The 24,357-nt window shown below is 47.0% G+C and overlaps 2 pseudogenes; one reads left to right on the top strand and one right to left on the bottom strand.

Annotated features, from left to right (window-relative positions):
* The first annotated feature begins 319 nt into the window (after positions 1-319).
* Positions 320-2,363, top strand: LOC149357454 (uncharacterized; annotated as a pseudogene).
* Positions 2,364-7,048: 4,685 nt separating this feature from the next.
* On the bottom strand, positions 7,049-18,831 carry LOC149357453 (uncharacterized; annotated as a pseudogene).
* Positions 18,832-24,357: the final 5,526 nt, after the last annotated feature.

Below are 24,357 nucleotides of genomic sequence, written 5' to 3'. Positions count from 1 at the left end.
GACGTGACGTCACGCGCCGTCTCGGCGTGGGGTCACGTGGGAGCTGTTCCCGCGGCGTAAGCAAAACTGTTTATTCTAATCAGAACGTACGAAATATTGCCTTGCATCTAAAAACACGCGGGTCATAACATCATCAACACATTCCGTGCAGCGGTTCCGTCCGGTTGGAATCCTTACGCAGCGTCATGTGATCGCGCTGCGACTGACCAATGGGAAGCATCGTTATGTCATGTCACGTGCGGTCACGTGTAGCAGAACGGATGCAGCGGCAAACACAAAGTGTGTTTTGGTTGTTGCGCGCGCACGTGGGCACAAGAACATGTCTGCTCCTCGAGGTGTTGAAGGCACGCGCGCGTGTTGTAATGAACTTCTCATCGATGAAGTGGAGAGGCGGCCACTTTTGTGGAACGTGAAATCGAATGAGTACAGAAAGAATGCAAACAAAACTGGGCTGTGGGAGGAGGTTAGAGACGCCTTGCGATCAATCGACCCCAACGGTGAGTACCACTTCTTTTGGTCCATTTTTATTTTAGTATGTTTTTTCTTAGCGCTGTTAATTGTAATGTCGAATTTCTGATCATGAGTGATTGCACCGCCCTTTGTTTGACAATAAACGATAGCCGGCTCGGAAGGTCGACGCAGGCAACATGTTCAATGCACGCAGCTGCACGTGCGGATTCTCGGCGTTTTAAACAGTGGTACTCTGCACTGCTTTGTTTAACGGGAACATAAAAACGCCATTGAACCATAGTATACTGTGCCCTGCTCAAAAAAAAATATCGAAAACGTCTTTTGCTCGCATATTTTTTCAGGCCTTATAATTGTTTACACACTGCGAAGGCCAACCACGTGCACAGAGTGGGCTCTCATTTCAGTAAAATTTCTAATCCTTAAACAAGAAAACTGACAGTAAGCGTAATGACACCCAGTCTTGTTCACGAATTGGGACTACACGACTGTGCCCGGTTAAGTACCGTAAATTTTGCCGCTCAGCGCGAGACGAATGCCTCCGAGTTTGTGTTACGGCTTCAGGTGGCGGCGAAATGGAAAAATAGTCGCGTGCTGTGGACTGTCGGTTCGCTATAAAGGCACTCAAGTGACCGGAATCATTCTGGACCTTTGAAGTTACTGTGGCAGCTTTGCCAACATTTGTGTGCTCAAACGTCGAAATAGCCTTATCCCGGCACCAAACCCGTCCAAGTTTTGTCTTGTGCTGTCACTATTTATTGTGGTATGCATTTTCACTCGCTGAAGTGAAGGCACGTTCAGGGGAATATCACTGAATATTCATTCAAAATATGAAGGAACCAAGCACTCGCCGAAACCAAGAAACGGATATGGGAATGTTTCTTAGTCATACTTGGCTCATTTTGCTGCTTTTAATAGAGTGTAGTTCTGTCAGTTTTGTTTTACACAAACAACTTGGGAACGTACTAGACAATTTCTGGAGCATGTGAGAAAGCGTTCATACTTCAAATCAGATAACTAGCTTCATTTGTAGCTAACTTTCATACATTTTTCAGTTACAGTTGATTGTGCCCAGGAGAGATGGAGAAATTCGAAAGACAGATATAGGAGGAAGCTCAGAGACCTCGAATGTGATTCAAGGAGTGGCGCTGGAGCGTTGCCGAAGAGCAGGTGCGGGGTGCACCTTGAAAGGATGCGATTTTTAAAAGACCAGATGGAAGTACGTCAGTAAGTATTACTCCAGTGCAACTTTCCCACCCACATTTCATTTTACTTGTTTGCGATAGTTTCGAGCGGAAACATTTAGGCATCATTTTCACAGAAAAAAATTAATGTTGCATGTACTGCTTCTCAGGGTGTATTGTTCATCCACCACAATAACTGTTCAATGTAATGCCTCAATTTAGTTTGTGCAGTTTCATTGCAGCTTCGATTTCGTGAATGCCAGGTTTGCGACATAGTGATCAGTAGAGTCACAGGTGTATTCGCAGTGCTGCTGTGAAAATCTATCACTACATTCTCTTAGTGCTCAATGTTTACGTAATGTGACCATCCTGCAGAGGACACAGCAGCATGGAGGTGGTGGCCGTGCAAGAAGCGCTCGAAGACCACCCACGACTAGGGTCTCCAGCTGCAGATTCAGCACCAGCAGCCTCATTCCAGGACATTTTTTTTGTGCCCTGAAGTGCCGCAGCCCAGCACCTCTCAGTCTGTGGCTGTGGATGAAGATGAAGGCACGACGAGCCAGTCTGCAGGGAATGGCCCGCCGCAGCCCAAAAAGCGGAGGAAAGCACGGGAAGAGCTCGATGTCGTGAATGCACAGCTTGCGACTGTTCGCAGTGCATTACTGGCGCACAGGCCAGCAGATGCAGACGAACACTTCTTGCTGTCGTTAAAGCCATATGTGGCAACTGTACCAAACAATATGAGACACCATATGCAAATGGAACTTCTGAACATTGTAGGGCAGTACAGTCAGGGAGTATATCCCACTCACCTGATGATAAATCCAGAATAAATAAGTAATAAGGGTGTAATTACTCATTGAGATCCACCCAAGCACAGCCATACGTCTACAAAGGAAAGCTATGCAGCTTTCCTTTGTAGCCGTATGGCTGCGCTTGGGTGGATGTCAGTGAGTAATTACACCCTTATTACTTATTTATTACGTTATTTTTTTTTATTTATTACCATTATTACTGATTATTTATTACTCATTTTACTACTTGATGATAACGACAGAATAAATAAGTGTTAAGGGTGTAATTACTCACTGACATCCACCCAAGCGCAGCCATACCGCTACAAAGGAAAGCTGTATAGCTTTCCTTTGTAGCTCTATGGCTGCGCTCAGGTGGATGTCAATGAGTAATTACTCCCTTATTACAAATTTACTCCACCTTGGGGAATTCCCCTAAACATTTGATACATCAGAATATAAATAAGTGTCAAGAGATGCAGTATGTATGGCACCACATTTATTTCACTGTGCTGCAGTTCTGAAAAGAAAAGATGGAGCAAAGAAGCCATGGCAAGTTATTACCTTGTAGGGCTCACAGAACAATAGTATGAATGTGCTTTACTCAATGCCGTGTGTTCAGGGGGAACAGCTGAAACAGGCTTTCTTTTTTTTTCGCATATTATGCCTGTGTTGCAACCTATTTCAAGACAATATTATCTGCACTGGAAAAGAGAGAAAAACACAGTAGCACTTCCTCTTTTTGGTACAAAAGACGCATGAATGAGACCTGGTGACCACACGTGGCACACTGATGACAAAGACAAAGAAAACCGAGCTACCAGGACATTACAGTCACAAACATCTTGTTTCAATTGCTTAAAAAGAGAAGAGACTGCCCACTGCATTTACGTAGCCTAGCCATGGTTTCTGATTATGCTATTGAGGAGCACAATGAGGTGTTGCTCACACTTAACTAGGCTGTGCTTTTTGCAGTGTTCGTTTATTTCCGAGGAATAGTGGGGGATAATTCGAGGCATTTATTTCTTTCTGACAAAAAAACAAACACTATTTTCGGTCTAATTGTACAGTGCAACTTCACTGTCATCAGAGGTAAGCTGCCCATGGCTCTTTGCATTGGAGCCCTTGATGACAGTGCACATTATTAATGAAATGCTGTAAAATTCCTTTCGTTGCTTTGCTCCCACAGCAACAAAGGATAAAATGATCTGCCTGCACCGCTAGCATTCAGGACATCATTGTTGGCTAGGCAGAGCTCATAAAGAGCCCCTTTATGGTCTGCTGCCCAAGAGTTTGGTTTTTGGTGGTCGACATGCGGGTTTTGTTAACACATATACCTCATGGGCGGCTTGACAAGCTCGCACCTCCTTATAGACAGAGGCAATGACAGACTCAACTTAAGTGGTACGGGAATACAAGGAATAGGCAAACACTGGATAGAGAATAGGTACAACTCCACAAGTATAATCTATATGCATACAAATATTCACAAAACAAACAAATCGTCGCTCCCTTCACACATGTCAGACAAATAATGCGAACATGCATAAGTACACATTATATACACTATATACACGAGCACATCTACCATTGTGTTATACAGCAGTCACAATGAATGAGTACTGAGCAAGCAGACGTCTACAAAGCAACCAAAACAGGTCCCACATTTGAACGCAGGGCTCAGACAAAAATGTAGCCATGTTATTGGCATTGATCATAGCCATAGCTTAAAAAATGAAAGTTCAAGAAAGCACCATGGCATTACTCCTGATAAAAGGATCATATTGAGAACATGTGCACACCAGTGCTCCTTATTGCCCTTGTACAGAAACGAGATTGCTGTGATGAACTCTACACTTTACAACACAGACTGTCACGGTGGCTCAGTGGTTATGGTGCTCGGCTGCTGACCCAAAAGGTGCAGGTTCGATCTCAGTCGTGGCGGTCGAATTTCGATGGGGGCAAAATTCTAGAGGCCCATGTACTGTGCGATGTCAGTGCACATTAGAGACCCCCAGGAGGCCGAAATTTACTGAGCCCTTCAATAAGGCGTCCCTTGATCACCTGAGTTGCTTTGGGACGTTAAACCCCCAATAAACCTTTTCGAAAACCTTGCTGCACAGGTGACAAAATATTATTTTCAGCAAGATAGAAACTATGTGTTCAAGTAACTTGTAACAGGAAGAGGAGATAGAAATTGGTCGATAGTTAAAGAGTTAGGTTGTCCCCCTTTTACTGGTACGATGCCGGCCATCCACCAGTACATCACTCGAAAGTATAAAACCCGAGAGAGAGATCCTCATTAAATAGGTTTATGGGGGTTTAACGTCCCAAAGCAACTCGGGCTATGAGGGACACCATAGTGAAAGGGCTCTGGAAATTTAAACCACCTGGGGTTCTCTTAAAGGGCCACTGCCCGGGGTCCGGACATTTTTGAAAAACAAGCCCGCTGCATAGATGAGGCATCGAAGATAACCTCTGCAAAATACTAGAGCCATGCGCGCCCCGAAAAGCTGCGAAAATTCAAATCTAAGCCCGCTCGTTCTTTCCTTCAACAAAAACGGCCCGTCCCACTACTCTGAACCCCGTTGACGTCATGGGGGTTACTTTCGCTAAAGGCACTCCATTGGTGCATCGTTCTGACTGACGGGAGAAGGTTGGGCGTAGCCTTGGCGTCGCGTCGTCTGCACAACGCTTTCCGCAGCGCCTTCTGTTCTGGCTCATGCCTACAAACCCGCATGAAGGAACAAAAAAAAAAACTGCGGAGGGAGCGTGCGGCGACAGCCTTGAACCCTAGCCATAAAAAGTAAAAAAATAGTAAAACTGAGAGAGTTGGTTCGCCCCCCCCCCCCCGCCGTGATCACGTCACGAGACGCTCTGCGTGCGCGCTCCCTTCTAAGTTTTTTTTCTTCTATGCAAGCCCCCCAAAACAAGGTTTTAATTAGTAGTGCAGCAGAGCCTTTCCCTCGCTCGCCCAATTGACCGCTCCGCACAGACACCGCTTATCCTTCATGCATCTTGCATACGCCTTGACTCCAATGAACGACATGGGCTTCGAAGCGGAGAAAAGACACAAACACACAGAACACAAACACACATGAAAAGCAAACGGGCGGTTGCCGGGCCCGCACTTCGCCGTGTGTTTCGAACAGAACCGACTTCCGCCCCTCCGCTCGTGAAGCGATGGGGAGGCCTAAAAAAATGAAAAGGTGGCTCGCTAACTGGGAATGACAAACAGATGTATGAAAGGATGCGCTCGCTAACAAGTCTAGGTGGTCGAGCCGATCGCGCCTCTCGATCGTTCAGTGTGCGCGCCCGCAGCGCCCCCCCCCTCCCCTCGAACAGACCCAGCAGGAAAAACCAAGAAAAGAATTCTATTGAAGGCGGGGCCATGACGTAGCCCTGTGACGCACTCCACAGACACCACGCCTCCGGCTTACATTGGAGAAAGAAGGGGTGATTTTGCCTTGCCGATCCTACTCGACGAGGAGCGGGAGGGAAAATTTCGAGGAGGGAATGGAAGGAGAGGAGGCTCGCTCAAAGTGAGGTAGAGAGTGTTTGCGACCATGGGGTGGGCAGGGGCCCTTTAACATGCATTGACATTGCACAGTAGATGGGCCTCTAGAATTTCGCCTCCATCGAAATTTTATTGTTAACAAGATGTTATTTATGGCCGCAACCCGGCAAATGCACGCTGCCATGGTACAGAACCGGCAGCACTAGAAAAATAAGAGCAAAAAATGTCTCGCACTTCAGCTGCTGCCCTAGAGAAATTATGGCCAGCAGGAGGCTGCAGGCCCAGCATCGCTGAGCCTCCATCAGCTGCCAGCGTAGAGCGCCATTGTCCTTCGGTTACGTTACCGAAGTGGTCCTCGTGGTCCACGTACTGTCCATCGATGTAGTAGGCGTCCTCGGTGAGGAAGTTGTGCAATGCACATGTTGCCAACACCACAAAATCCGCATTTTCCGGCTTAAGGTTGATGACACGCCGAAAAATGCGGAAACGCGAGGCCATCACACCAAATGCACTTTCGACGCACCTCCTGGAAATAAATAGCATATATTGATAGATGTTCTGAGAACAGCATTTCAGACCATAATTTACCTTGCCCGGCTCAGGCGATAATTGAAGACCCTTTTTTCTTCTTCCTGGCACCTGCCAGAGTAGGGCCTGAGGAAATCAGGTCGAAGCTGAAAGGCTTCGTCCCCAATAAATACGTGGGGTGCGACAACTGCAGAGCCGGGAAGTTGCTTGGGGGCTGGCAAGCCAAGAACACCTCGCTCCAGGCAATTTCCGAACCTGCATGCACTTAGTGTGCCGCCGTCACTCTGCCGACCGTAGCCACCGACGTCAACCATAATAAATTTAAGGTTACTGTCGGCAACCGCCATCAGCACAATGGAGTATGTGCCCTGCAAGGAACCAAAACAATAAGCATTATTGCTGAAACCTAACAAAGCACTGGTAGTACCTTTTAGTTGTAGTACAGGCTTCCAGAATTGGGTGGCGCCTGTATTTGTACATGCTTTCCATCCACTGCGCCCACGCAGTGGGGAAAAGTCCACTTTTGGTGGAAACCATTCGCAATTTCGCACCACTTTTCAGTTGTTGGCATCTGAAATAAAAATTTGCCATGCCATCAGATGCACATTTATGAGCGGGGGTGGTGTAAGAGATCAGATTGTTACATGGAGGCAGTGATGGTATATTTATAAATTCAAGTGCTAATGGAGATTTCAAGGGTATATTGAACACAGATCTCAAGTTAACACAGCAAGACTAAACAGTTTTCTTGCACCAGCATTATAACGACACTGTTCATCTGCATTACACAAGTTCATTAATGCTGTTTTATTTAATACTTTCAGTGTATCTTAAAATTTGTATGTTTTAAAAAAGTGAATAGACATGCAATGCGTAAACACTCATAGCTGCATAGGCTTCTGGCACTTCCCATAGCAGTACTGTAGAACTGAAAACAAAACTGCTGTACGAGGCTAAACAAAGGCAGAGTAGACAGGACGAGCGTTGCATTCCGGTTTCTCAGTTAAAAGCCTACGCTCATCTGGCACTCTTTAGTTTGTTTTTTTTCACACCATGCCCACTGACCCCTCATCACACATTCCTGGGAGCTTTTGTACAACTGGAACCACTGAATTATGTCTGCAGTAATTACTTGCCAATTTCCTCACGAAATGAAGGAAGAAAGCATGGGTCATGTGGCCATCATCCCCCAAAATATGCATGCATGATCACGAAAGCATGTACTACAGTCTTCAGGTATACATGCCATAAAGCATACCTTTAAGCAGAGAGGTTGCAACACCTTCCACAGGAGCCGACATGTGAAGTGAATGATCCCGGCTACTGTGGAGATGCCTACCCTGAAGGACAATGCCACCTCCTGCATATGCATCCCCGATGCCAAGTACCTAAAAGACAAAAGTGGAAGAGAAGGTGAAGAAAGTTAATGCAAGATTTATGGCACTGAGCAGTCCCTCCAAATTTAGAAAAACTTTCCACATTCTTTTTCTCAAAACTGTGTCGCTCCAATGAAATAGTTAGCCTACCGAAGCGATTGTCAAAAACACAGTTTTTGCCCCGATATTGCAGCTCAGTTTTACGAATGCCATGTGGCAACAAGGTAAGAGACATGACCGCTTGCCCGTTCTGGTATGTGCGGTGACTTTTCAGACTTCCAAGTCCACAACTACTGATTGCAGGAATGACAGAATTATTGGGATGCGAACAAGAATTTGACATCATAAATCGGCCGCAGACGTACAGACACCCCACGAACTTGTACGCAGTAAAGCCACTAACAGGGTGTTAGAATAGGTTAGGTGTACGAACGAGTCTCGCCGGCGCGGCGCGCCGGCGCTCGTAGTGTGCCTGCACTCCGGCAGGCGGCGCGCCAAACTTGGGGCCTTAGGGGCCTTAGGGCCCTCGACGGCGCAGCGCCCGTAAACGCGCGGGTAGACTTGCGTGGATTCGAGTATAGCACGGACAGGGTGAACGCGCGCACTGCTGGCTACTTGCATTATTTTATCACAGCCAATTCTGCCTTAGTCGGAATAAACCTAACCCCTTTTGGCGCTTTGTATTAAATGCTCGCCGTGAAAATCGTACGCCACTAAATAAGGGCTGTTCGCTCTCGCTCGCACTGAAATTTCGAATTGATGCGGGCTGTAACAGCACCTACTCTGCGATACGTCTGAAAGTGCTCCTAATAGCCTGTCCTCATATTAAGCTATAATGCGAGCGGTGTTGCGCTTGATTATGCAAAACACTGTCGGCACATCTGGAAGTTGGCGTCCGGAAACGAGTTTCTCGTGTTTTCGCTTGCAGCTGTTATATGTGCGAATTTCTGCGTAGCTTTCGAGCGCCGAATATTGCGTTCATGCTCTGAAAAAAAAACACAATGCTACATGAACATTTATTTCACACACATATCTGCAATCACAAAAAAGGCCACATTCTACAGGTTTGCGCAAATTTTGGCATCAAAAGTTTGCATGAGATCCGGCTACATTATGCTATCTTCTGTTTAGTTCACAAAAAAAGATCTGGCACACAAAAAACACAGATAAGTAAAAAATCACGCATTAAACAAGTTTAGCAAGCTTTCGCAGCTGCTGCGTTTTGTTTTTCGCATCAGCTTTTCTTTGCTTGCAGACCTGTCGCATTCGCATTGCTATATAGTGATGCAGAAGGCCTGCCATAATTTCTTCTTTGTGTTCCGGACAGGGAAAAGAAAAATGGTAGCTTTCTAGTATGCTTTCTACTGTCAATTCATAGACATTTCTATGAAAAGTATTCTTCTGAAATTCAGCCTCGGCTGCTTGCAGAAGGTGGAAGATGGTCCTACTCGGGTGCAACAGTCCACCTCGAGTTTTGCACTGAACTAGAGCACTTTCTTTTAGAGACTGTGCAGTAGCTTCTCCTATAAGGCACTCTCTACATTTTGAGCATGTTGTACTCTTCGTAAGTTTTCGGCACATAAAACCAGCGAGGTAATAAATTATACAGTCAATAACCTCTGGCTCTGTACACACATGATCAAAAACGTCTTCACACTCAGCTTCCGCGTCGACTAAGCCATCCAGCTTTTGTTTTAGTTGCTGAAGCTGTGTCTTTTCTTCGGTGTCAGCCTTGAACGCAAGCTTAATATCATTCAGTATTAGTGCATGTGCATTACTGGCGCTTTGGACTTCGCAATTGCCAAACTTTGGCGGCTTGAGCAAACTGTACACCGAGAGCATGTTATACAATTGCAGGAAAGTGGGCATAGAGGGGTGGTCATTTTGGCCGCCTGCCTGGCGAATTATTCCTAAGAAACGTTCAAGCACGTCCTGGTTGAACTTGCCCGTCAAGACATAGCTGAACCCACATTCCTTAAGCATATACCGAGACAGCTCCAGTGCAGATAAAATTGACACGCGCAGACCCTCTGCGGTCTGCTCGGTGAGGCAATTTGCACGGGAAATCTTTCCAGATAGTACATCTTGCTCCCACCTGTTTAGCCAATGCAATGAAGAAGCTAAAACTCGCAGATCTTTGCTCCCTACAGTAATACCTTCTTGCGGGCAGTTTCGATTGAGGGCGTCAAAGAGGTCATTGAGTTTCATGGTAAACTCCATCGTTCCTTTCACGTTTTCTAATCGTTGCGTGCCTCTCCTCGAATAAAACTCCAACCCTTTTGCTACACTACGGCTGAACAACTGGGTCGCCAGCTTGACACGCATTTTTTCAGTGTTCGTTGGATTGATATGGGAAAATGTTATTTTAGGACATACACGTGCCAGACCGGGTTGCTTGGAATCTTCAACAAACAGTCTGTCATAGTGCTCCCAGTGCACCCGTTCACCGTTAACAACCAAAACCTTTTGTCGATGCAAGCGGTTCCGCACACATTTGAGGAGGTGAGGCACATCGGAAAAAACAAAAACACTGCGTTTGTTGTCAACAGGATGAGTAAAGAAGTGTTTGGTGTGCCGAAGAGCCCCACTCACTCCAAACTCTTTCCACATTAGGCGATTAGTAGCTGCTCCGTCACACACTATTCCATCGACCAACGCACCTGCTTCCTCCAGGAGAAATATCGCTTTTAGTATGAGCTGTGCAAGTTTCGTCCCTTTTGTAGGACCCTTGCTCGCAAAGACAGCAACTGGCTGTGAGTAGTGGTCCCCAAATGCTCGAAAAGTGAAGACCAGTCCACAGTCGGCGAGGTCATCGCTGGTCGGCGAACTGTCCCCAAAATCGCTGAATCCACAATAAGTCATTGACTTCGAGTGCACTCTCATCTCCTTTCTCACTTGCATTTTATCGAGCACCAAAATCCCATGTCGCTGGAACTCGTCTTTGGTTGCCATTTTTTTCTTAAATGCGGCAAAAAATCGCGTGTCAAATACGCACTTCACCCTCACCAAACTTAAGTACTTTGGCACTGCGGTGACGCAAGGAAGCGGTAGAACATCATTTTCTCGAAGGAAGGAGTAAGCCGATGGGCTGCGAATGTGCAGTAACAGACACAGCAAAAGCCAGTCTTCGGTGTAGCGCCTGCTCTTTTTATTTGCCAGTTTGGCAGCTGCCAAACACTCTTTCACTGCTGTCAGCTGTATTCCTGGTAGCTCAGCTTCGGAAAGCTTCGTTTCAAGGTCTTCTCCAGAAATTGTCTGCAGGCGCTCACGGGCTTGCTTAAGCTCGGCAGTGAGGATCTTCAGCCGGTTACAAAGGCGATTCTTGGATCTTTTGAGGGCATAGTTCGCACGCCTGAGCGTTGCAAGTTTTTCGCCGTTTTGCAAGTTTTTCGCAGAAAAAAGAGCACCACCAGGCTTCAACTTGCGTTGCTTGTCCATTAGCCTCTTCTGGCGAATTCGGAATGTGTCTGAGAGACTGGAGCACTTCTGGCAAACCGATTCAGCAGCATTGAGGATTAGTGGACATATCTTGTGGCGCCATTTATTATCGTAATCAAGAAACGCACTTTGCGGCTCAGCCTTAGGATACTCTTTGGCGCTTGGTCCTCCAGTACAAAGCCTTACTTTGTCTACCTGCTCCAGAATAGTTTTAACGTCCTCCAAAGATCTCACAGAGCTTGCACATTTCAAATCCTCTAAGGAAACGACTTTGCCCATCACCACTACTCTCACCTCCATTCTGTCATTAATTTCGACGAGCTTGGCAGCCATCAGAGAAGCAGCAGGACAGATGGCGCCCCACGAGCACGTTGCTTCATTAGTGTCTGACGTGACGTCGTCCGCCGATGCAGCACGTGAGGTATCCGACGACAACTGGCTGGCAGATCTCCTGGAGCGTTTTAGTTGAAGAAAGACAACACTTTTGACTTTGTCCATTTCGAGTCGGTGAAAACTCCAGCCTTTAGACGGTAGGCACGAGAGTGGAGCATGGAGTGGAGGGTTTTCGAACAAGCTTGCGAATACTGATATCGTCGCTGTTGGTGAGTTGGAATCAGATTCTTCTTCAACCGCTGTCACGTTGTACGCCTCAGCTGTAATCGACGAGGAGCGCATGCTACCTTCTTCTGAGACTTCTGCGCAAGGTTCGGCGCTCTTCAGTTTTTTCGGTTCTAGCGGTTGTCTTTCGGCGGGTCGCTTTCTGCTTTTTGAAGTCTTCGAAAGGTAGGCAGGACAATCAGGGAATTTCGTGGGCACCGCGTCCTTTGCTAACAACGCACGTCGTGGTGCGCTTTGCAGCACATGCCCATTGTACTCTGCCGTCCAGGTTTTGGACACACAACTCGGCTCAAAATGTCGTTCACAAACGTAATCTGTTGTTTGCAGAGCTCGGTCCTTTATTGGTATGGCCCGCCGCCACAGCTGCAGCCGTTCGTCGTCTTTCGGCGCCGAAAAAAGCGAAAACTTCTCCTTGCAGGATTTGTAGCCCGTATTGCAACGGGTCACAAAGCACTTTTTCCCCATCACGCAAACGCAGAATACACCATCGAAGAAAACGATGCGTGGATAGCAGCATGTGGAGAAGAAGAAGAAGAAGCAGCGAAAGCCACGTGCACAGCGAGAAAAATGAAAGACGCACACGACGGACAAGCATTGACACACGCGGGTGCCGCGGGCTCGCAGCCACTGAGCCACCAACGGTCCGCGCCATCTCTCGGCGGCTGGCGGAAACTCGTTCCTCGCTCTCGCCACTTGCTCTCCGACGCGGGACGGCCCGTTCACACACCTAACCTATTCTAACACCATGGCCACTAACCTGAGGGTGATCGCGAGCCTCATTCGTGAAGGAAGTGGCTCACGTGTCGCGTAATCTTTTGTGAGTGCATCCTCCAACAGCGCATAGAGTTCCTCGAAACGCTCCGGCGTCATCCGGTAGAACTTCCGAAAGTGGCAATTTCCTCGCTGGCGTCCCAGAACCCTCCTCGCAGCGCCGCCCTTCCTCCTCCTGTTTTTCTCCCTTCTCCTCTTTTTTTTCTTTCACGGCTGTTGCGCTCTTCGGTCTATTCCTCCGGCGAATCTGCCTCCGCCATAGCCTCCTCTATTTTTTTCGTGCCCGCTCAATCGCGGGAAACGCCGTTGTTACTTGTTAGGCGCCGTTCGTGCTAGTACGCGAAGCTGCCGACGAGTGGTGCGCGCAGCCCAGGATGGAGTAAAGCCCCTCGATAATTTGAAAGTAGCGTCTTTCTGTGAACTATGCCGCCGCGCCGCGCACCCTCGCCGATCCTCCTCTCTCACCTCTCCCATCGGCGCTTTTCTCAACGGTGATTGGCTCCGCGGGCGGTCTCCGGGAAAAGCGCGCGGAAAATTCGCTCTTTTTGTGTTTTCATTTTTTGTCGGCGCCATTTTTTGGCCAGCCGCCGCTGCTACGACCGAGCTCCCTGGCATTGTGCGCTTGCACTTCGCGTTATTCGCGCTCTTTTAGAGCAGCGCTATGCCGAGTTGCTGCGCATTTCAGTGCACAAGCCGGCATGAAAAAGCCTTTGTTCTTTTCGCGATTCCGAGCGGCAAGAAAGACACCATTAGAAGAAAAAAGCGGCTGCTCAACATCGGCCGCAAGAACTTTACCCCGACGAAGACTGCCCACCTCTGCGAGCAACTGTGCATTTCTTCCAAGCAACTGTGTATACTGAAACTGCATGCATGCGCATCACAAAGCCAACAACCTCACTTAATTCACTGATCATTTTGCGTCGTTATGCGTGTTATTGTTGTCACTTCATGGTTCCGTTCAACGTGCTATAATAGCGGAGGCTGATGCATACAATGTGTGTGCATGTGTTAGCAAGTGTGGAAGCAAAAGTGTTGGTATGCGTGCTGCGGTATCCGCGGTGCGGTAAATTTTTCGAACCCCTGGTAATGGTGCACAATCGCAGTAATGCGGCGCATGTCCCGAGCGAGATTTAACCTAGATTTTTTTATGAATGCAACTTGTCTAACGATCTACGCTTATTTGTTGTTTTGCTGAACCGTTACGCTTCTACCAGGTGAGATTATCAATGCCACATTCTCGGAAAAGACCTCATATTGCATTCACATAAATAATTCATTTTTTAATAACTTCAGTGCTTTCCATCTTTGCCTGAATCTACTCAAGTATTGTAAATATCCAATGCATGCCATTTTTGTATATTCATTGCTACAATTTGTGATCATTTGCTTTAGTTGAGCATGGTCGCGTAGCCTTTTGTTGAATACATCATCCGCTCAAAAACTATAGGCCTACATCTGAGCTGTTTCATTTCCCTAATTATGTTTTTGTTTTCTGTGTTTTGTTTTGAGAACTGCACCCAACGGGTGACAGATGTCCACAGCTGGCTTATTCGTGGTTTTTATGAATATTTTCGGCGTAAAACTACACGACTCATCTGTAAAAAACATTGCATCTTAAAAACTGTGCGTCATATTGTGACTGTATACTCAAGGCTTATATTAGTCAGGCACTTGCTTTAGGATAGCCTTGACTGTGGCTGACCAAATTGCTAAGACCCTATAACTTTCTCTTGGGTTTTGTCACGGTCGTTGCTATCAGTTTTTTTTCTTTCCTAACGAAACATCTCTAAGCGGATTTAAAAAGGAATAGAATGTGGGCGGAAAATGCCCAAGTGTGCCAAACTTTGGGGGTGGTCTACCTAAATTTGGAAGCCAACACTGAGTTTCCCATAGTCAAATTAGGGTGGACCCCAATGTTGGTCAAATATGGACGACGTCAAATTTATGGGGTCCAGAGAGACAAATTTTGGGGATAGCCCACCTAATTTTGGAGCTCACCATTGAATTGGTCATATTAAAATTAGGCTTGACACCAATTTTGGTGAAATTCGGACAAGGTCAAATTTCGGTGGTTGAGGGGGCCAAATTTTGGGGTGCGGACACTTTCCTTGGATGACGGAAAATCGGTGCGCGGATCTTTGGTTCTCATCTTCGGCTCGACATCACCTCAAGGTCGCCGACAGCGGGAGCTGAAGTCGTTTCATGCTTATATGAAAAGTTCATATTCGTTTTTAAGCCACCGCGAAAATTCTCAACTACAAAAACGATTAAGCCGTTGCATGTGCACTGCGCGGTGCCAAACTCATTCTGAACCTTAATGAAAAATTTTAGGACGGCCATTGAAGCAAATGCGCCGGCGTGAACAACTTCATAAACTGTACTTCGCGATAATTAGTTCGAAGTGAATATACATTTAACTAAACATTGGTATGCTGAAAATATTCAGGAATGTTCACATATATTGTAAATATTATGCTTCATATACTATGACGTGTTGAAACTTACGGTATTGAAAAGTCAAAAAGAATGTGAGATGTATGCAGCAAGTGGTTTTGTTCGGGCCGCAAGCGCTCGTAATTGGCACTTTCATTGCGCGTACGAGACGCTGATTTATGTGGCTCGTGGTAGTCACGCGTGTCGCATGTCTTTCTCCTGTTTTTATTCAATAACAGAGCGTGGAAAAAGCGCGAACTTAAGAGCGCGCGCATGTGTCAGCCAACTGCCCGGACGGCGAGCGAGCGATGGCCAAAAAAGCGTGCCGTGTGCAGCGCGCGCAGCCGGCGGGCGAGGATATTCGAGGAGGAAAACGCCGGAGTGGAGGAGAGTGTCGCTACTTTCAAATTATCGAGGGGCTTTAAGGATGGAGCAGACGACGCGGCAGGAGTTGCACGCAGCGTAAAAGACGGCGCGCAATTCTGCTACTGTGTATACTACTCTCCGTTTAGTAAGATTGATGTGCGGACACGATGGTTAAAGTGCTAAATTGTTTTTGTTAAGCCATGTGCACATGTACTTCAGTAAAAGCTGCTCATCAAGGAAAATATGAAATCGGCGGCCGGGCATACATATCGAACGTTGCTCCAGTACCGAGATGAATGCCTAAGTTTACAGCTATATCGACGGTAATTGTTACTGTGCCTCTTTGTACAAAACACGTATTCTTAGCATAGGTCGTATCTGACCCAATATATAAGCAGATGAGTGAATGGAAAAAATTTTACTGTCGTATATAGAATAAAACATACATGCAAAAATGTTTTCACAGCTTCAAAATCTTTCTAGATAGAGGCTTTGATGTCAGCGGTTTCACTACATCGTTCCTGTCCGTCACCGATAAGGCATAGTTCGCAAAAACAGGGCGGAAAAACTTTCCGCAGATGAGTTTCAGAAGCTGGCTGTGGTGGTCATTGGACGCAAGCTCGCATTTCAGTGCTCCATGTTCTGCAAGAGCCTCAACTGCATTGTTGACTGCAGCTTGCAGAGGTTTTGATAAGAACCGTCTTTTGTTGAGCAACACCTCGACGTAGCTCTTGAGGGCGTACAGAACATACAAAAACTGCGTTGAAGGATAAAGGAGGCCTCCTCTGTCCTGAAGACGGATCAAACTGTCACTGGGCGCAGATGAGGCTGGTCGCGTGAGAAGAGCATTGCAGCTGCTGCAATCAATTTTTTCTTGAACGACGCGAGCCAAATAACCTCCTAACATCGCAAGTGCTGCAGTGTCTGGCGCTGGCAGCAACGTTTTCTGTGTCCTGAGAAGGTCTTCAAGGAGACTTTTCGCTTCCGGTGGAAAGTCGTCCGCGCGCTGGGTGACTGCAAGTTTCTGTGCACTGTTCAGTGCTCCAAGTGCTTGCCTTTCCGTTTCTATTACGTTGCTGTGTTGGGAAGCAGACACTAACCCAGTTTTTAAGGCCTCTACGCCAGCGAGTACCGCTCTAGCATCTGTCTGATCATTGCTTCCTGCAGACCGCCTTAACCAGCCAAAAAACGACTCTATGGGGTCCGAAGAAAACTTTCTGGTCAGAACAAACTTGAACCCCTCTTTAGCAATGAGGTATTTGACGCATTCAACGTTTGATTTTGTCGCTTTGCTTGTGTTGTTGTTTTTCTTCGGCGCCTTGTACAGGCCGTCTGCTTCGGTCGCCGGCCGGGCTTCATTCAGCTAATTCGAAATCTGTTTTTAGCGCCGCTTTATTCCGGGTTGCTGCGCATTTCAGTGCACAAGGATTAGGCGCGTTTTTGCTAACTTGTTCCGGCTCTGAGTGTGCTGGTTTCGTCGATGTTGATTGTGTGTCTTAGGAATGTTCGGTTAGAGGACTGCGCGCTTTCTTGCATAGTTGCGGACGTCGTTTTTGTGTTGTCGAATGTTTGCTTTTATATACTTTTGGTAATGGCTTAGGACGAGTTGGTCGTTTGTGGAGTAGGCAAAGGCCACATTTATTCCGCGGCCGCCGAAGCCCCTGCAGCCGGCCGCAACTACGCGCACGCCCATCCATCCTGGGCTGGCAGCGCCGCCCCGCGGAGAAACACGGCGGAGTCAGACGGCGCTTCAGCAGCCTTTGACCAGGCACAGAAAAAATAGAGGAGGCTATGCCTCCGCGCACCGCGAATCTGCGCGTCTTCTGGACCGCGGCCTGGTCAGCGCGCCTCTCAATGTGCTGACGCATGAACACGTAGGTGGTGGTGGAAACGTTTATTGCCAATGATGTAAATCGTAGGGGCGCCTGGTTTGCCGCAAAAGTTTGCATGATGACGAGAATTGGTCTGGGTATCAGGCATGCAGCAGTATTGGGTATTGAGCAGTCCGGGTTTGTAGTTGTCGCCAATGTGCAGCCTGCGCTATGGTGAGGGACGGAGCGGGGGGCGCGTATTCCATTCGTTTGTCTCGGTAATACGAGAGAATATCACGGAAGGAGACCAGGTAGTGCGCGGGCCGCGGGCGAACGGACCGTCGTGTGAATCGCCCTTTAACGCCATTTTAAGTACGTGCGCAGTCGCCTTCTTTGCGCGAGGAACGTGCCGGCCACACAAATGGCTCGAAGGGCAACGCGAAAATCGCGAGCCAGACGCCCTAGAAGCTCGCCAGGAGCAGAACAGCTGTGAAAGAAAATACGAGCAGAATCGCTTTATTAAGGCGAAAGCCTTTAATGCCTCATACTGCCGTGAGCAGGGAATGCTAGCAAGTGTGTTCGAGTTTCGGCGAAGAAAACAAAAAAAAAAACTTTATTGAGACTGGGAATCGAACCAGGGCGTTTGGCAGTTCAATGGTAGTCGCCGCCACGAACACGGTTTGAGCAAGAATAAAGGCAGATCTAGTGAACGCGCGGGTTTCGTGAGTGAAATGAAACAAATGAAAAAATTGCGAGTATGAAAAGAAACAAAAATATAATAAATTAGATCATAAAACACGAAAAATATTAGAGAAAAGGCACATCTAGTGAACGCACGGGTTTCGTGAGTGAAATAAAACAAATAAAAAAATGCAAATATCAAAAGAAACAAAATAATAAAGAAATTAAACTATAAAACATGAAAAATATTAAACACAGACCGCGTGGTCCAGAAGACGCGCAGATTCGTGGCGGCGGTGCGCGGAGGCAGACTCGCCGGAGGAATAGACCGAAGAGCGCAACAGCCGTGAAAGAAAAAAAGAGGAGGAGGAGGGGAGCGGAGGAGGACGGGCGGCGATGCGAGGAGGGTTCTGGGACGCCAGCGAGGAAATTGCCCCGAAAGTAATCTCGGTCTCCCGAGATCAGGAGTGGCATCTGCACACCACGATTATGGCTAGACTCAGCAAGCAGCAAATATGCGAAAAAACACACAAGGCGGCATTAAAAGTTCTCAACTCACGGCTGTGTAAAATTCAGACTCCGCCTTCCTGTTCTCCCAGACTGGCCGCACCCACCAACGCCTCGGTGTCGGCAGGCCCTCCAACAACATCTTCTTCTCGAGGAGGCAGTACTCCTCGAGCAACAGGAGCCGGCGATTTTCGGCATCGAAGGAAGCGGAAAGCGCCGGCGTGTCGACGTCTTCCGCTTCACAGACGCTGTCTGGGTCCATGGCAATCAGCAACTCTTTTTCTCGAGGAGGTAGTACTCCTCGAGTATCAAAAGGCGCACGCCTTCGGGATCGTACATTCCGACTGTCGCCATTGCCAAATTGCGGGGAGAGCCCGAGCAGCGCGAGCCCAAGCGTTATATCGACGCCTTGGTGGCCCGCGCTATTTTCACGTCTCAAGGGTTTCATTCAGCGCACCACCGTACTTTTTGAATAATTCAAAACTGTTTACTTTACTAAAAACATATGAAATGTTACCTGGTATCTAAAAGTACGCATGAATAATATAATATAAACACATTCCATGTTGCATTACAGTCGTGTTTATTCACGGGTTGCATAAGCAGACATCTAGCAACCCTGCTTGTCACGCCGACCGAATTCGTTGAGTACAGCGTTGCATGTGAAGGCACTGACCGAAAATCGCACTGCGGCGTCACCGACTAGGACGACTATTTTCGTTCTAGTCGCAGCATGTGAAACGGGGCTTAGATGTTCGAAGCTTCTTCAAAGAATAGTTACTTTTGCAAAATACGATAAGCTTAAGCGCATGTACTGTAAAAAATAGTGTATTTAAACTAAGCAGCTGGTTAGCATTGCAGGTAGCGAATGCAGCCTTTCAAGAAAACTCTCTTTCCAAGTTACAGCTGCTAAACTAAAATTACACGTCCTTCTAGGCTTGCCAGCTTCACTTCATTGAGTCTGACACCGTGCGAGAGGCCTCCGACATCGACGAGGTTACAGGGCGCACCACCACTGCACCACTTTCGCATCTGCGCCTTCGCCCAGGAGCAATCCCATCAAAGTTTCCGGGATGCCCGTCTTATACTTCTAAGCCAAGCACCTCAAGGGATCGTATTCATTTAAAATATGATCTTAGAACAAATGCATGTATCTCCAATAAAAATACACATACGCAGTTGTGAAGCTAATTGAGAGTGTTTAATTCTTCATTATCACTGTGGTTCATAAAACTAGGTGAAAAAAAGGTAAAGTTTTAAACAATGGCAAATTCATTTCAAGTAATGCATAAAGAAAAACATCTACTGAGAGAGCGCAATGCGATAGAGGTGCTTAAAAAACCTTTGCTCGGATGGTTTGCGGCTAGTGCCTCAAAATAAATTCCGCGTAAAGTGTCTGCTATTCATTCCAGTATTTTAACAAAAGAAAAAATCTGGAGTGATAAATGGAAGCTTATTGCTGCTAGTTGATTCCAATCGCGATTCCTTAAGCTCCGCCAAAAGTAGCGGCGACTCTGGGCTTCTGGGCCTCTTGTCGTGACGTCACGGGAGGAGCACTCAGGCCTCAGGCACGCATAACAGACACGCCGCACATGAGTGACGTCATCACCATCAATGCGGCTGTCCTTCCGAGAATGGAATGGAATGGAAGCAGCTTTGGGGGGCGCCCGTCCATATTCCTCAGGTCGCTGTACAATACCCCTCACTCTTGCAACAAAGCAGACCAGAATCGAGACGGCAGCGGCTAGCCCACTCCGCCGCCGACACTGGCCGAGATGCGACTGTCCAGCCTGACTTGATGTGGTGGATGCAAACATTGGCGTGTCGCCTCCGCGAGATAGGATAGGAAATGCGATGCGGCTCTGTCGTACTCATGTAAACGCGGCTAGAGATTACACCAAAGAGAAAGACCCCACTGTCGCCGTTAATTCGCCTTCAGCTTTCGGTGAGTGAGGTTGCGACGTTATGGAGCCTTCATCGTCAAGTTGAATCGCTCGCGTCTACATCAACAGGCGAGACAGCAAAGCGTGGCGGCGGAGTCGGCAGTTCACTGCCGATGAAGTACACGACCATCGCGACGCAGCGAAATGTGGGAAGCAGGCTGCTGGAGTGAAATAACGTTCACACCCCCCCCCCCCCCAAGTCCCCGTCAAGAACTCAGCGACAAGCAGTGCTCTCGCAGTTACACATCACAAGAATTGCTTAGATGCCCCATAATTTTTTGTGTGTTTTTATTTCGTGTTTTTGTTGATATATGCTTCATTTGCGGAGAAGAGTGTATGGGCACACGGTTTGCTCTTCAAGGCACGAGTATTGCCATCAATTAAATGCTTCTCTAACGGCACACTTGGCTATGCATTGTAGTAACTTTATGTGTGTGCCTTTTTTTCATCAGGTAAATATTCCTCGTTCCGCCCAAGGTTCGTCCTCCAAGAGGAAGAGATGAGGGCCTAATGAACGAACTCCCTTATGGGAAGTGGCAAACGACGTGCACTGGTGAAACGAAGAGCTGAAAAATAGAATCAGTGCAAGAACTACGTTCGGAACATCTCGAGTGAGCGCAGCGAGGCAAACGGTCATCCAGATTGCACCCACCACGAAATTACAAAATTTGCTTCGACAGCACTGCTGCCCGGCAACATGAAACCAACCCTCAAAAGCGACTCCTAATTTAGTCGTGGTACACACATAATATTATACTCAAACGTTAAGAGCCAAACTCCATGCATTGCGCACTGCAGTGCGCACCTGCAAAGACGCGTGGAGAAAACACTGTAACGTGACAAAACTTTCAGTCCAAGTTCCAATTCTTAGCTTTAAGAACACACAAACACTGGGCGAAATTCCGAGAAACACAATTATCAAACATGCTTCATACTCCGCGGAGCGACTCGCAGATTCGAAAAGATAGAGAACAAGTGAGTGCATGGTGTGACTCACGCAACAAAAGGCCTCGCCACGCTTCATCAAGGGCCTCTTCCTTCCCTTTCGCAACCAGTGGCCCCGCATCACGGAACAGTTGCGCCATAGGGTGCGGAATATGAACGGAAATTCTTCCTCTGATTACACTTATATAGGATTCACCGCGTCGCGAAGCGACGTAGTTGTGATAGGATACAGCTACACTTCATCGAACGCACATTATGAAGCACGGTTAAAAAATTGCGTGTAGTCGCCCGCGCAGCGGCCATTTCACGCTGACATTTTTTTTTCCCGACTACTGAACTGCGATGACGCTGGGCTCGAGTCCTTGCGTCGAGTCTAGCCGCCCGCGCGAGATTGCAGAGTCGCTTCCGGCAGTAGCGTGGTGAAGCGCTCCATAGCAGCCTCTGTGTGCTGCACCTTACCATAATTGCTGAGGTAGGAACTGAAGAAGCAAACGTCAACTTTAAATATATCTCCCGGCATTTGTAACCGGCGCAAGGTGCCTCTGGTTTGGCGGGCAAATCATGTGCCTTCTGACCGGGAGGGGCAGCAGGTGCTGCCCATACCCTGCTCATACCAAGGGGTCTGTAAACGGGAGAAGAAAGGTGATGGGAAAATGATCGACACATGCAAAACCAGTTTAGAAGAAAAAGTGGGTGATTTTTCCCATTGGGCCTTGCCCCTTTGACGTCACGCTGTTGAGACCAGAAAAGGTCTCTTTTTTTATTGCCCATTCTAACAAATATATTAGTGGGAGCACTTCTAATTTTCATTCTTTTAACAGATAGTAGATGAGTCCTTTAGAGTGAACTCCCCGCTCTACATAAGTACCGCGGGTTGTCATTCTTTTAACAGCCTCAACTTAGTATGTATTAGCGTGGCAGGACACTTTAGTTGTTCCTTAGCTATATGTTATTTGTCATCCTCTGATCCGCCGCGCTGGCTGAGAAGTTATGGCACTTGGCTGCTGAACTGAAAGACGCGGGTTCGATCCCAGCTATGGCAGTCGAATTTCGATCGAGGTGAAAGTCTAGAGGCCCGTGTACTGTGCGATGTCAGTGCACGTTAAAGAACTCCAGATGGTCAAAATTCCAGAGCTCTTCATTACGGCGTCCCTCATGGCCTAAGTTACTTTGGGACGTTAAACCCCTAGGAACCAAACATCGTTTTGCCTGGCTTTTCACAATAAATTTTCATTATTTTCATTCCATTTTGAGCAGGAAAATGAATTGTAAAAGAGCTATGTGCGCTAACGCAACTTATCTCCTATACTGGTAATATATATTAATTTATTTTTTTAAATGATTACAGCACAGCTTTAAGAGTACAGGTGCAAACGCTCCTCAAAGGAGGCCCTCAAGCCAAGGGCGTCAGCCAATTGACATATTCGCGGCTAATGCTGTTAATCTGCGGTTAAACCTCTTGCACCTGAAAGCCTCCTGCAATGCCACTGCTGGAGGTGCGGGGGCATAACCGCGACGCCATGACAATCGGCCGCCGCCATCCGCTGGAGGGTCTTCTTTGTCGGGCATTGGCTGCTGAATTCTTGAGCTGTCGTACGGTACGCAGTCTCCCGACTGGCAGAGTAGCAAATTGCTACAGCTGCTATACTTACCATTTAAAATTACCATTATAAACTGCTTTCTTGTCGAGGCCCATACAAAAGCGCTTTTTACGACGTATGACAGAAGGGGACAAAATTAAATTCACCACTTTCCACCCAGAAAGGAAACGAAGTTCGAGGTATCTTGAGGTGTCTTTGAAAGAGAAGTTTGTTACCTCAAATTCGCACCTAATTTCTGCAGTCATATCCCACAGATAGGGTTCTGGTCGTATATCATGTATGCAGATTACAGAAGTCTGAATGAGAGAACACCGAAAAGAAGTCCCCTATAGCTGTTGTAATAAAAGTACTTGTAGTTACAATGCATGAAATTGTTCCGTGATACTAATATAATTTCTAGGTCTTGAAATGAGCATTTATTGAAATCGATTGAGAAAATAAACGGTTCTTTCATTGATACTGATATATTTTCTAGGTCTTGAAACGAGCACTTTTTATTAATATCTTGTGACGAAAAAAAATTTCTGAACACAGATTAGAACCCCAAGTCCTAGCGCCAGTGACCATATTCCGCCAACGCTACGAATCACTGATTTGAAAGCATCACAGACGGACGCTGCAGTTGATCTTCCTACCCAGACGCCGTCTGCTTCTAGACTCATAATTCTCTATTATGACCGACGACATGTGCTAAGCTGAACAGGTTCAGAATGTCTCTGAGTGAAGCTCTATCAGATCTTCTTACACCAGCATTTAGAGATCACTGCGGCGACCCGCACTGGGAGAATGCGAAAGCATTGGCGCCTCCTCGGCACTCGTTGCCGCTCTTTGTCATTTTCTTTTTGCTTGTTAATTAATTTAACTGCTGAATCAGGGTAATATTCTGATGCTTCAGTTGAAAACCGATTTATTTACCCTTATTATACCTTCTTTTATCTTGAGCATTTTTGTTTTTCAAATTTGGCGTATCTCCGTCCAGCCCCTAGGAACCCTATTGAACCGTCCAATTATTTTTGCTGCCATTTATTAACTATTTCTTGTATGTAAATAATACTTTTTGTTAGAATTATTATCGCTCATGAAATGCATTTAAATTCAAACTTTATTTTCACCTTTTTCCGATTTTCCCAATATTTTGCCTTCTACCGCTGTTTTGCCGTCCATACGCTTTATCGTCGTCCGCGCTATTTCGACGTGATTTCGACATTATTAGCTATAATTAATTAACTAATCATCCTATCCACATAATTTTTTGCGCAGCATGCTGACACCGTCCTCCCCAAGCAGCACACCAACAATGGACCGACGCTGGCATAATGCTGGTCAAAACCGGCTCGAAAGTCGTACCGACGTCGGCATTGGGGCAAAAAGTTACT

This window comes from Amblyomma mixtum, chromosome 3 (genome assembly GCF_055824585.1).
Source record: "Amblyomma mixtum isolate Tamu chromosome 3, ASM5582458v1, whole genome shotgun sequence".
Classification (NCBI taxonomy): domain Eukaryota; kingdom Metazoa; phylum Arthropoda; class Arachnida; order Ixodida; family Ixodidae; genus Amblyomma; species Amblyomma mixtum.
The sequence above is the reverse complement of the archived record's forward strand: the minus strand, read 5'-3'. Positions and strand labels throughout refer to the sequence as shown.